The 14,023-nt window shown below is 46.7% G+C and overlaps 1 protein-coding gene across 2 annotated transcripts in view; it reads left to right on the forward strand.

Moving 5' to 3' along the window:
- The window catches only part of LOC146805544 (fibrous sheath-interacting protein 2-like), a 426,831-nt gene that overhangs the window by 197,063 nt on the left and 215,745 nt on the right, over positions 1-14,023 (forward strand). The gene's annotated exons all lie outside the window — the stretch shown is intronic.

A 14,023-nucleotide genomic window follows, 5' to 3' on the forward strand; every position in this document is an offset into this window, starting at 1 on the left:
GCTACTAAGATATAGGCTTTAGGCCCTTTCTTTGGGTCTACTACTACTACTACTACTACTAACATTTTGGCACTACTTTTTATTTACCGCCGACTCCCGCCTCGGCGACGGGGAATGATTCAGGCATGTGAATCTATGAAAGATACCAATACTGGATAACTGTAGTTACAGGTAAATAACTTGTTTTCATATATATATATATATATATATATATATATCCGTTAGATTGCTGCACGAGCACTCCCCAGGCCTGCGACGTTGGTGCTGTTAGTGGCAGCAGCAGCCACTGCAATACGATTCAAATCCCTTTATTCGTAGCAATTCAGTGAATAAGAGGACAGCACACCAGAAAACCGCACAAAAGTTTATTGTGCACTAGCTTTAGAAGGACGACGCGTTTCGGCGTTTGCCTTTGTCGAAACGCGTCGTCCTTCTAAAGCTAGTGCACAATAAACTTTTGTGCGGTTTCCTGGTGTGCTGTCCTCTTATTCACTGAATTGCTACGAATAAAGGGATTTGAATCATATATATATATATATATATATATATATATATATATATATATATATATATATATATATATATATATATATTATATCCACATATATAGGTAATATGCATAGATATACATGTGCAGCCTAAACACATATTACTAGGCTCAAATATGCCACAATTGCATTGTAAATCTTTTACATTTGAAATAATAAAGAAACATAAATCATGATATTGTCATGATACAGAGAAAGAAAATTGCTTTCAGTTTGCTTTATTTTCAAAGGTAAAAAGGCAATATCATAGAGGCAGATTAGCCTACAGAGGCTGCATATAGAACAGTTGGAAAAAACTGGAGGTGTGCCTTTAAGACCTCCAGGAACCCCCAGGCTCCCATCATGCACCACAGGTGACAGTTAGGTCAGTTCTTTTTTCCTTCTGTGAGTATCCTGGAGCATTGAGCTCGTCAGTTAGCGGGTTTTTCTCTCTAATTGTTGTTCTAAAGGGAATTTTTTGTGCTTCACTCGACGTCTTTAGTACCTGGGGTACTACATTTTGCTGTTTTTCTGAATTTGGTCAATTCTTTTCCTGTCAAAATGCCAGCCTTATTTAATAAGTGCCCGGCCTGTGGAAAAAAAGATGGCTAAATCAGACCCGCACTCGGTCTGTATTGCTTGTCTACCTTCATCTCACAGACCAGAAGAGTGCTACCACTGGAATTTTTTTTCAAGAAGAACCCTTAGAGAAAGGGAGTAAATCAAACTGCATGCTCTGCAGGAGAGAGGAAAGGAGTCAGCAAGTGGTCGAGAAGAACATCTCTTGAAGACGCCATCCTCTCAAAAAAGGTTGGAGCGCAAAGACAAGGGTGAGAAGAGGAAACACCGGTCCCATACACCTTCGGGGGACAGATCGGCATCGAAAGTACCCTTGTGCTCTCCTTCAGCGTCGATGTCGAGGCACCATTCGCGGGAGAAGCGAACAACTTCAGGTATGAAGTCCCATCACAGGCCGACGTCGATACCATCTCGTAGGCGGTCCAGTTCTGGCTCACCTATGACGGCGGGAGGCAGTCGCTTGATGTCGACTTTTCAATGTCGACAGAACAGCGCGCCTCCGAGAGGACCTGTGGCGACGTCGAAGACACCGCCGACGCCGAGAGTGCCACAAGCATCGACATCAAGCCCGGACACCGAGAAGCTCGACGCCGGTAAGACGCAGTCATTCTCCAACTGAGCGTTATAGCCATCGATCGTAGTCGAGGAGGTCGACGTAGCCTATGAGGAAGTCGCCGCCGAGGCACTCGACGTCGAAGCATCCGTCACCGAAAAGGTCGACGCCGAAGCATCCGTCACCAAGAAGGTTGACGTCGAAGCATCCGTCACCGAGAAGTTCGACGTCGAAGCATCCGTCACCGAGAAGGTCAACGTTGAAGCTTCCGTCACCGAGAAGGTCGACGTCGAGACCACACGGATCACCCTTGGGGCATAGACGGTCACCACAGAGAACATCGCGGTCCAAATCGACGTCGAGGAGATCGATGTCGATGTCGAGGAAGTCGCAGTCCAGTCACGGGTCTCCCCCTGCCAAGAGACCTAGGGCGATGTCGAGAGACAAATCGCAAGATGTCCAGGTGCTAACCTCCAGGAGTGTTTCTTCTTCCCCAGATCTCCGAATAGTACAAGTCACTCCTGAAACCTCGCCAACGGCTGCAGCTCCTCCAACTAACATCTCTCCACGATGGCTGGGGAGCATAAGAGAGTGGAAGATTCTAAGAATTTCCAGGCTGGATCATACTCCTAGCCGGTCAAGGTCTCCGATCATACAATCCGTTCATTCATCTGAGAAGGCGTAGATCAAGATTGCGTAGGAGTCGGTCTTCATGAACTCGCCACCCCTCTCCTAGAAGGCGAAGCCACAGATCTTCTTCGTGGTCCTCAGACTCCAGACCTTCGAAAGCAGACTACTCTCCAACTCTCTCTTCTTCACCACCAAGTAGAGTATCGCCTATTGATGACATTGTGACCTTCAACGAGGTCTTGTGTAGAGGGGCTGTAAAACTTAATATCGAGATTCCTGTCTCTGTCCCTTCCACATCGGTCATCTTCGAGACCCTTCATCATAGGTCTGCATCTAGGCCTCTGGTGCCCCTGGTTCCGGGTCTGCTAGAGCCTGCTCTTCAAAAATTCCTGACTCCAGCGTCGGTGGGAGCAGCTCCGTCGTTGATCATCAAGAAGTACAAGGCTTCTGAGCAGGACCCACTCTTTCTGAGAGCTGACCCTCCTCCTGACTCGGTCATTGTATCACCAGCATGGAAGAACTAGACTGGGGCAGCATCATCTGCAGTACCACCTGATAAAGATAGTAAGGCCATGGACTCCATCGGCAAGAGGATGTGTAATACATCAGCATCCTATATGAAAGTGGCCACTGCCTCAGCTTTACTGGGCCGTAATGACCGTTCTCTGTGGGACTCTCTGATACGCTTCACAGAGAAGCTCCAGAAGGAAGACAGGCAGGACTTCAAGGAGATCCTTCAAGAGGGGGGGTCTGGTGGCCAATCAGGTCATAAGTGCTGCAGCGGATGCCTCTGATCTCGCTGCCCATGGATATTCGCATGGAATCTGTGCCCGTCGCTCTTCCTGGCTGAGACTAACGGGTTTGAAGCCAGAGGCTCAACATCGGATCCTAAATTTCCCCTTCAATGGGACATCGCTCTTCCGTGCTCACGCTGATGACGAAATGTCTAGAATGAAGACCGAACTAGACACTGTGAAGGCGGTTGGGCTGGAAAAGAGGAAAGACTTCAGAGAACGCCATCGTCTCTGTAGGAGAGTAGGGTCTGCTTTCTATGTTCGACTTAGATGTGGCTGTGGGCCTGCTAATCAGACCCCCAGCCCTGCTGTTCTCTCTCTAAATTAATACTATGTACTTTAGGTGCATAACCCATTTGGATAGGATCACCTTATTGGCCCCTGTACAGTGTACCCTAGGTACCCAGGGCATAGGTGTACCCTAGGCCTACCAGGGGCTGCAGCATGTATTATGCCACCCCTGGCCTGGCCTTCCATTATGACACAACTGGCTGATCACTCAGCTGGGGCAAGGTCGTGTAATCACCCCTTGCTTAGGTGTAGTATTCCTATACCTAACTTACATATAGACACATGTGTACCTATCAGCCACTCCTATGGCAGGCCTTAACAATCCTGGAGGCAGAGTGCGTGGTAACATGTGAGATGGTGCTCTAGCATGAGCTGAGCCTGTCTGCAGCTTTCGGAACCATGTCCTTATAGCTGTTCTATGATATAGCCTACCATATACTCTTAAAGTGCCTTATAATCTTAAACGGTTATGGTAACTATGGTTTGGCTTTATCAAAACATGTCGTGTAAGGTGTCTAACACTTTGGAATAATACCCCCATCCCATTTCTGGGGATGAGGATATTATCCCTCCCTTCTAGAGGGAGAAGACATGTTGTAACCTACTTACCCGGTTAAAGTTAACCAGAGCCCCAGCATCACAAAATGGATGCTGCTGCCACAGACACGAGTCTGACCTCCTGCTGCTGGGAGTGATCCCGGCAAGGGAGGCTTGGACAATAGGTTTCCTGCCTTGGGGAGGTGCGAGCACCACCCCAGACAGGCCTTAGTGTATTGGGGCAGGGAGGGATGAATAGAATGAGACATGCCTGGGGCACACAAGGTGTCCCGTGCATAGTCCAGTTCAAACCGGTGCTAGGGCACTCCAGCCCCAGTCCTGGCGCGAAACTGGACAAAGGGAAGGGGGTGTAACAACCCCCCTCCCAGGTCCCACCCATAAGGCGTGACCTAGCAGGTAACCCAGCCCCCCAGATTTGGATAAGAGTGGTAGCTGGGACCCAGGAGATTAGATGATTCTGAACCTGCAACTTGAACAGAAACTCTGGACCTTCGACATTTGACGAAAGAAGAAGACTGAAGAATCTCCCTTGTGGCCAAGGAGTGGCTACCCTGTGCAAACATTGTTAAAGTTATGAGATGCACTCCTGTTTCATCAATCTTTATCCGTTGTCATCAACATCCTCCATGAATGCGTGCACACAGGAAAAGTGTCTTGCCCTCATGACACTCCGTTAAACATATCATTAAATGAGGCACTTCTGCTCCCCGTTCCTGTTGCACAGCTTGAAGAGCGCCTGTCCTGCGCCTGCTTCTAGTTTACAGTTTACTTCATTCTTCTATTTATATTCTCCGTTTTTAAACCTCTTATTTTTAAATCTGAGTTCCAATTGAGTCCACGCGTAGAAATATTATGCTATTTCCAAAGTTTCCCATGTTAGTGTTGTGTCACTCCGGACCTCTTACAAAAACACGAACAGATGCAAAGTTCGTCCAAGACAGTATTTATTGAAGACCCAATGCATTTCGGGCATACCAGTGCCCTTCGTCAGGGGTAACTAGAATTAACAATAGAAACATTTGCGTTAACACATTGTACATTGTTGTGATATTACCTCTGCTGTGTTAAAAACATATTTTGCTCGTAAGTTACCAATACGTGTGCATCCATCGTGTAAAAGATTCTACCATCAACTTGCTTTTAAACTAGTGAATCAATGAAGCCTGAGCGGGCCGCATGCTATTAACTCTGAACTCTCCCTATTTGCACATTGCAACTTGCCGTGTACAGCCTTAGATGACTAGCGCAAATTATTACAGTCTATCATTTTACTATACTACCTACCATCTTAAATAGTGCGATATTTTACCAGTGTCCCTCTTCATTGCCACTATACCATTTGTGTTGCAGCCATCTGAATGTGACCCACCTTTCTCCCATCATCATTTATTCAAAATTTTACTAGCGGTCACATAACTTACACTTTCTGCCAATAGATGTTAACATCTACCCTATACATACTCACTGGCTACTTCCTCATTTAATACCGCTATATTTCCAAAGCATAAACATACCTGCCACAAAGATTAAAACCATACGAGCCTCATCTCATGGTAAAAAAAATTCACTCACTTTTCGTTCGCTCGTTTTTTAACCTCGTGCACCTGGCGCAAGTCCCACCTCCTATGTATGATCTGATTGGCTGGTTATTCTGCCCTATCGTCACATTCTAATTTTGTCATGGGAAACTGCACTACCCACAATACACTAAGCTCACTCAGAATTCACATAAAAAGACGTAAAAGAACATAATTATAGTGAAACCAATGTACTGTTCGTATGGCAACATTTAAAAAGGTAAACCACAATCAGTGCCAAAAAATGTCCAAATGTGTATAATGTTGATGAGCATTCACTATCATATTTCTTAGACGTTTCTCTGTAAAAGCGTCCACTGGTTGGAACTCCCTCCCACGCTCCCTCAGACTGGAGCCCAACTACCTGACGTTCAGGAAAAAACTTAAAACCCTCCTGTTTCCTAAATAAACCCTTCGCCCTTATCCCCCTCAGCAGGTTTTAATCTTCACAGCGCGGGGATGCCCTCGGGTCACCAGGCGCTCTACAAGTTGCTAAAATGAATAAATAAATAAATAGACACAGTCTTGCTTGCCGAACAAAAGATGTTTCATCATACGCGTGGAAAGTTACTCGAAAATATGATACTTTGTATGCCTTCTTGTTTGCCGGGTGCTATCTCATTGGGGGCAATAATGTAATTCATCGTTAAAGTTATGAGATGCACTCCTGTTTCATCAATCTTTATCCGTTGTCATCAACATCCTCCATGAATGCGTGCACACAGGAAAAGTGTCTTGCCCTCATGACACTCCGTTAAACATATCATTAAATAAATATTGTCTTGGACGAACTTTGCATCTGTTCGTGTTTTTGTAAGAGGACCGGAGTGACACAACACTAACATGGGAAACTTTGGAAATAGCATAATATTTCTACGCGTGGACTCAATTGGAACTCAGATTTAAAAATAAGAGGTTTAAAAACGGAGAATATAAATAGAAGAATGAAGTAAACTGTAAACTAGAAGCAGGCGCAGGAAAGGCGCTCTTCAAGCTGTGCAACAGGAACGGGGAGCAGAAGTGCCTCATTTAATGATATGTTTAACGGAGTGTCATGAGGGCAAGACACTTTTCCTGTGTGCACGCATTCATGGAGGATGTTGATGACAACGGATAAAGATTGATGAAACAGGAGTGCATCTCATAACTTTAACGATGAATTACATTATTGCCCCCAATGAGATAGCACCCGGCAAACAAGAAGGCATACAAAGTATCATATTTTCGAGTAACTTTCCACGCGTATGATGAAACATCTTTTGTTCGGCAAGCAAGACTGTGTCTAAGAAATATGATAGTGAATGCTCATCAACGTTATACACATTTGGACATTATTTGGCACTGATTGTGGTTTACCTTTTTAAATGTTGCCATACGAACAGTACATTGGTTTCACTATAATTATGTTCTTTTACGTCTTTTTATGTGAATTCTGAGTGAGCTTAGTGTATTGTGGGTAGTGCAGTTTCCCATGACAAAATTAGAATGTGACGATAGGGCAGAATAACCAGCCAATCAGATCATACATAGGAGGTGGGACTTGCGCCAGGTGCACGAGGTTAAAAAACGAGCGAACGAATAGTGAGTGAATTCTTTTTACCATGAGATGAGGCTCGTATGGTTTGAATCTTTGTGGCAGGTATGTTTATGCTTTGGAAATATAGCGGTATTAAATGAGGAAGTAGCCAGTGAGTATGTATAGGGTAGATGTTAACATCTATTGGCAGAAAGTGTAAGTTATGTGACCGCTAGTAAAATTTTGAATAAATGATGATGGGAGAAAGGTGGGTCACATTCAGATGGCTGCAACACAAATGGTATAGTGGCAATGAAGAGGGACACTGGTAAAATATCGCACTATTGAAGATGGTAGGTAGTAGAGTAAAATGATAGACTGTAATAATTTGCGCTAGTCATCTAAGGCTGTACACGGCAAGTTGCAATGTGCAAATAGGGAGAGTTCAGAGTTAATAGCATGCGGCCCGCTCAGGCTTCATTGATTCACTAGTTTAAAAGCAAGTTGATGGTAGAATCTTTTACACGATGGATGCACACGTATTGGTAACTTACGAGCAAAATATGTTTTTAACACAGCAGAGGTAATATCACAACAATGTACAATGTGTTAATGCAAATGTTTCTATTGTTAATTCTAGTTACCCCTGACGAAGGGCACTGGTATGCCCGAAATGCATTGGGTCTTCAATAAATACTGTCTTGGACGAACTTTGCATCTGTTCGTGTTTTTGTAAGAGGTCCGGAGTGACACAACACTAACATGGGAAACTTTGGAAATAGCATAATATTTCTATGCGTGGACTCAATTGGAACTCAGATTTAAAAATAAGAGGTTTAAAAACGGAGAATATAAATAGAAGAATGAAGTAAACTGTAAACTAGAAGCAGGCGCAGGAAAGGGGCTCTTCAAGCTGTGCAACAGGAACGGGGAGCAGAAGTGCCTCATTTAATGATACCCTGTGCAAACAGGCACCATCAAGAGACTACCCTTTGCTTTGCTAAAGTTCTACGAGGGACCGACTGCAGAGCCCGACCAGAGCCTTGACTTCCAGACTTCTCCGACCCTGATCCACATCCACAGCCGAGCTGAGATCCGTGGAGGCGACGAGAGACGTGGGACCGGCTACCTGGGAAAAGTGGCTAGTATCTTCAAGCGCAGCTTCTGAGGCACCCTCGAAGTTGTGCACCGGGGATTTAGAAGCCCCAACCCCAAGCACCATCTGCACCGAAGATCAGCCCCCCACACTCCACGAGTCCTGCGTGGGTACCTTCTGCATTTTCCTGCTTGCCGCGTATGTCCGGTTGCTTGCCCGCTGGCTAGTGGCCTTTGTGACGACGCATCCTGTAATCTTCACCGCTGGTTTGGCTCCTCCAGACTGGCTCCTGCTTCTTTGAAAAAGAGAAGCACCCCTGACCTTCCTGGTCTGCACCAGAAGCAAGTCCTCGGTTCTTCGTGGGTTCCGCTTGCCAAGGCTTGGTGAGTCATAGTCCAACTTCGACGCCGCCGACAGCAAGAGCCTTCGTGGGACAGCTCGCCTCCTGGTCCTGGTCGTCCTCAACGTTCCCTGGTCCTCGTGGCTGCAGCGACAAGCTTCACCTTCACCTGCAATCTTCACGACATCGCCTGGTTCCTTCCTGGTTCCATGTGGTCACTGGCGAGTGACCTTAACTCTGTCCCTTCTGCTTGCAGGTATCCTCTCTTCTTGATCCCAGCCTTGGGATCCACCGGACACTCTTCACTGACTGCCTGTCAGCAACTTTCCTTCAGGCATCCATAGAAGTCCACGACGAAACCCGACGCAAGTTCACACCTATGCACCCGCAGCCCGTGGGCTAGGTAACTTGGGTACTTCGGTGCTCACAAGGGTAGTGACTATCCTAGGGTCTAGTTTCCGAGTCTCGACTTTCTAGCTATACCAGAAGTGTCCTTAAACTGTTTATTTCTAAACTGTACTATTTCTATCGACTTTTACGCATTACGCGTGAGTGTTTCCACTCTGCACCTGAATCCCGTTGGCCTCCCACTTCCTAACTAATGCTAGTGTAGTGTAGCCCCAGCGATTCCCTAGGCCTAGGCCTATCCTATTTCCGTGACAGTGGTCCTTATACCACTTACTTAGTATATGGTTTGCGTGGCCCCTAGGGCCTAACTGTATTACTTACCTGTGTGACTTAATGTATGCTTAAATAAGACTGTGTTGTACTTACCTCTAATCTCATAAAGAGTGCTGAGGGTTTGACTAGAATAAATACACTTTATTTTATATATATATCTGTTGTGGTGTCCTTTCATTTGGTATTCAAGGGATTATATATGGTATCACAGCTGGCTTCACATGCCATTCAGAGTTTAGCCTAAGACTGCTCTTGTCCATGCTACCACTAGGATAGCTGGTCTATAAGGTTGACTTTACAACCAATCACCATAAGGGTATTTGGACTGATATAAGGTGTACACTAGAACTAGTGACATCATACATCAGGCCAACTTCTCACATTGGTGAGCAGCGGTTGGGATCTGAGCTTGCTGTTGTAATACCACTGTAATCTTGAGATACTAAATTGAAAGATCACACAGATATTGTCTAGGTACATATAACATAGATTATAATACTTAAGTCCTACTGGACTTAGTGGTTGTAGGTTGAAGGGAGTAACACACCCTGACTACAACTGCCAGAGAGGTTTAGTAGAAACAACTAGTGTAGGTAGGTGCACACACCACACCCTCACTAGATCATGTCTCTGGGAAGAGATCAAGAAGATGCTCTCTCAGGAGGGGCAGATCTGCAGAAGACCCCCTCTGGATATGATACCCTAACTTTTCAGGAGATGAGACAATTGTGTACCTCCAGAAAGATAAAATAGGGTGCAAACCCTACCCTCCTTCAGCTAAGACAACTCCTAGAGGAGTATGATGCTCTTAAAGCCTCACAGGCAGGTACCCTAGGTACAAAGGAGGGTCTACCCACCACAGATGAGTCAGATGGGACTTCAGATGAAGAGGTAGACAGCCAGGGCCAAGTAGGAAGACTTAACCAGGCTAACCTAAGCTTACATGGGAGTTTGCATGGGGTCCCCCCATACAGACCCCCAAGTGGGCTTACACAGAGAAGCAGGAGGGACAGATCCCCTTCAAGGGAATCCATCCACTCCCATGTCTCTAGCATCTCTAATGCTTCCTCTCATAGGGGAATGACTTCCCCTGAGAGAAAGGAGCATGAAGCCAGAATGAGGGAAGCTAATCTGAGGATTCAGAGGGAAGAACTTGCCCTTGCCAAGGAGAAGCTTGCTCTGGCTAGAGAGCAAAAGTTAAGTGGGTCAGAACCCACTGGTGGCAGCAATATCCCTAAGGATAGAGACAGGCACTATGATAATAGAAACCTGAGCAAGATTGTCCCTCCCTACAAGTGTGGGGATGACATCCACAAATGGAAAACTGCTTTGGAGAGAGCTTGCAAAGTACAGCAGGTACCCCAAAGTCAGTGGGCAGCTATCTTGTGGCTCTCCTTCTCTGAGAAAGGTAGAGACAAGCTCCTCACAGTTAGTGATGAGGATGCAGATAATTACACTGTCCTGAAGAGTGCTCTAATTGATGGGTTTGGCCTAACCACTGAACAATACAGGTTGTTGTTCAGGGATACCCAGAAGACACAGACTCAGGACTGGACTGACTTTGTAGATTGTGCCACTAAGGCTCTGGAAGGCTGGCTAGTGGGAAGTAAGGTTAAGGACTATACAGGATTGTATAATTTGATCATGAGAGAGCAAATACTTAACAACTGTCAAAACCAGCTACTGCATCAACACCTGATTGATTCTGATCTGACTTCTCCCCAAGAATTGGGAAAGAAGGCAGATAGAGTTAAGCAGAAAAACCAGAACCAGGGCGGTGATCAGAAAAAGGCAGACCAGAAGGGTAATGATCAGAAACAAAAAGACCAGAAGACTTCACCAGGCCCCCAAAAGGCTCAGGGGGAGGGTGGTCCCAAAAAGGATAAAAAGAAAGATGGCCAAAAGAAACCATGGTGCAACTACTGTAAGTCCAGCTCACATTGGTTTAGTGAGTGCACCAAAAAGGATAAGCCCCCAGCCACCATTGCCCCTAAGGCAACTGTACCCCCTAGTCCAGCTGTAAGTGGTGGTTCCCAGCAAAATGGTGTAGTAGGGTTAACCCTGGGAACTGAGGAGGATTCTGGCCTAGTCAGGATACCTACTCAGGCTGTTCTGATCTGTGATGGGGACTTGGCTTTGTCCTCTACTGTAGGCCCCAGTAACCTGGGCAAGTACAGACAGACTCCTTTTATCAACCAAAGAATGGCTCAGGCCTACAGGGACACTGGGGCTAGTGTCACAATGGTGACACCTGCTTTTGTGGACCCTGGACAGATCATGCTAGGTGAGAATTACCTAGTGACCAACGCTAGCAATGCCACTACCTCCCATAGTGTGGCTATTGTTAACTTCTCCTGGGGAGGGGTAACTGGCCTCAAGAAAGTTGTTGTTAGTTCAGACCTTCCTGTAGAGTGTTTACTGGGCAATGATCTTGAAACTTCAGTTTGGTCTGAAGTGGAGTACAGGACCCATGCAGAAATGCTGGGGATAGATGCACATGCCCTTGCTGTGACCAGGTCACAGGCCAAAAAGTGCACCACTGAACAAGTGCTGGATCCTGAAACTATGGACCAGTCACAACCCAAGAGAAAGAGCAGTAGGGTTAAGGCTGTGCCTTCCCCCCTGCCTCAGGTGGTGGATCAGCCCTCCCAGGAGGATGATTCTGAGAGCCCTGAAGGAACTGTCCTAGAAGAACTTGAACCTGATCAGGTTGAGTTTCTTGGGACAGGGGGACCTTCAAGGGCAGATCTGAGGCAGGCTCAATTAGACTGCCCCTCTCTTGAACCCCTCAGACAGCTGGCTGCTGCTGAGGCTGCAGGGAATGCTCAAGGTACCCATAGAGTGTATTGGGATGAAGGGCTACTGTATTCAGAGGCTAGAGACCCCAAGCCTGGTGCATCCAGGAGGTTGGTCATACCACTGAAGTTCAGAGGCTTCCTTCTTACCTTGGCTCATGATATTCCCCTTGCAGGACATTTAGGCCAGAACAAGACTTGGGACAGGCTTGTCCCTCACTTTAACTGGCCCCATATGTCAGAAGATACTAAGGAGTTTTGTCGCTCCTGTGTCACCTGCCAAGCCAGTGGCAAATCAGGTGGCACCACAAAGGCCCCCCTCATACCACTACCTGTGGTGGGGGTCCCCTTTGAAAGAGTGGGCATAGATATTGTAGGACCAATGGACCCACAAACAGCATCTGGGCACATATTCATACTGGTGATAGTGGACCATGCCACCAGGTACCCAGAAGCAATTCCCCTGAGGACCACAACAGCTCCTGTTGTGGCAAGGGCCCTGCTTGGAGTATTCTCCAGAGTGGGCTTTCCAAAGGAGGTCATTTCTGACAGAGGTGCCAACTTCATGTCAGGATACTTGACTGCAATGTGGAAGGAGTGTGGTGTGAACTACAAGTTCACCACACCCTATCTCCCACAGTGCAATGGGCTTGTTGAGAGATTCAACAAGACCCTAAAGGGAATGATAAAAGGTTTACCAGACAAGCTTAGGCGAAGATGGGACATCCTTTTACCCTGCCTTCTGTTTGCTTACAGAGAGGTCCCACAAAAGGGGGTTGGCTACAGCCCTTTTGAGCTTTTGTTTGGGCATCCTGTAAGAGGACCCCTGTGTTTGGTAAGGGAAGGATGGGAGAGACCTCTCAGACAACCCAAACTGGACATAGTGGATTATGTACTTGGTCTCCGCTCCAGGATGGCAGAGTATATGAAGAAGGCTTCTAAAAACCTTGAGGCAAGCCAAGAACTCCAAAAAGCTTGGCATGACCAAAAGGCTGTACTGACTGTTTACCAGCCAGGACAGAAAGTGTGGGTGTTGGAGCCAGTGGCCCCAGCAGCACTCCAAGACAAATGGTCTGGACCCCACACTATTGTTGAGAAAAAGGGAGAAGTCACCTACTTGGTGGACCTTGGGACTCCCAGAAGCCCCCACAGGGTGCTTCATGTCAACAGATTGAAGGCATATGTTGACAGGGCAGACATGGGGCTACTCATGGCTACAGATGAGGGGCAGGAGGAAGAGAGTGACCCTCTCCCAGACCTGTTGACTCAGAACCCTGATGATGGCTCAGTGGATGGTGTGGTCTTTTCTGACAGCCTCACTGCCCATCAGCAACAGGACTGCAGGCAAGTTCTGCAGTCCTACAGTCATATGTTCTCTGTGACCCCAAGTCAGACAAACTGGTGCACCCATGAGGTGGACACTGGTGACAGTCTGCCTGTGAAGAGTAAAATCTACAGGCAACCTGACCATGTCAGGGACTGCATAAAAGTTGAGGTACAAAAGATGTTGGAGCTGGGAGTCATTGAACCTTCAGAGAGCCCTTGGGCTAGTCCTGTAGTCCTTGTGCCAAAACCTCACACCCAAGATGGTAAGAGAGAGATGAGGTTTTGCGTGGATTACAGAGGTCTCAATGCTGTCACTAGGACAGATGCCCACCCAATACCTAGGGCAGATGAGCTCATTGACAGACTGGCAGCTGCTAAGTTTTTGAGCACATTTGACCTGACAGCAGGCTACTGGCAAATCAGACTAGCTGAGAATGCAAAGGCCAAAACTGCTTTCTCGACCCCAGTAGAACATTATCACTTTGTGGTAATGCCCTTTGGTTTGAAGAATGCACCTGCCACTTTCCAAAGGTTGGTGAATCAAGTCCTTACTGGGTTGGATGATTATTGTGCAGCTTATCTTTATGATATTGCTGTCTTTAGCTCCACCTGGGAGGATCACCTGGTCCACCTGAGGAATGTTTTAGAGGCCCTGCAAAAGGCAGGCCTCACTATCAAGGCCACTAAGTGCCAGATAGGGCAGAGCAAGGTTGTATACCTGGGCCACCTAGTTGGTGGGGGTCAGGTTCAACCACTGGAG

Source organism: Triturus cristatus, chromosome 8, assembly GCF_964204655.1.
Source record: "Triturus cristatus chromosome 8, aTriCri1.1, whole genome shotgun sequence".
NCBI classification, from domain to species: domain Eukaryota; kingdom Metazoa; phylum Chordata; class Amphibia; order Caudata; family Salamandridae; genus Triturus; species Triturus cristatus.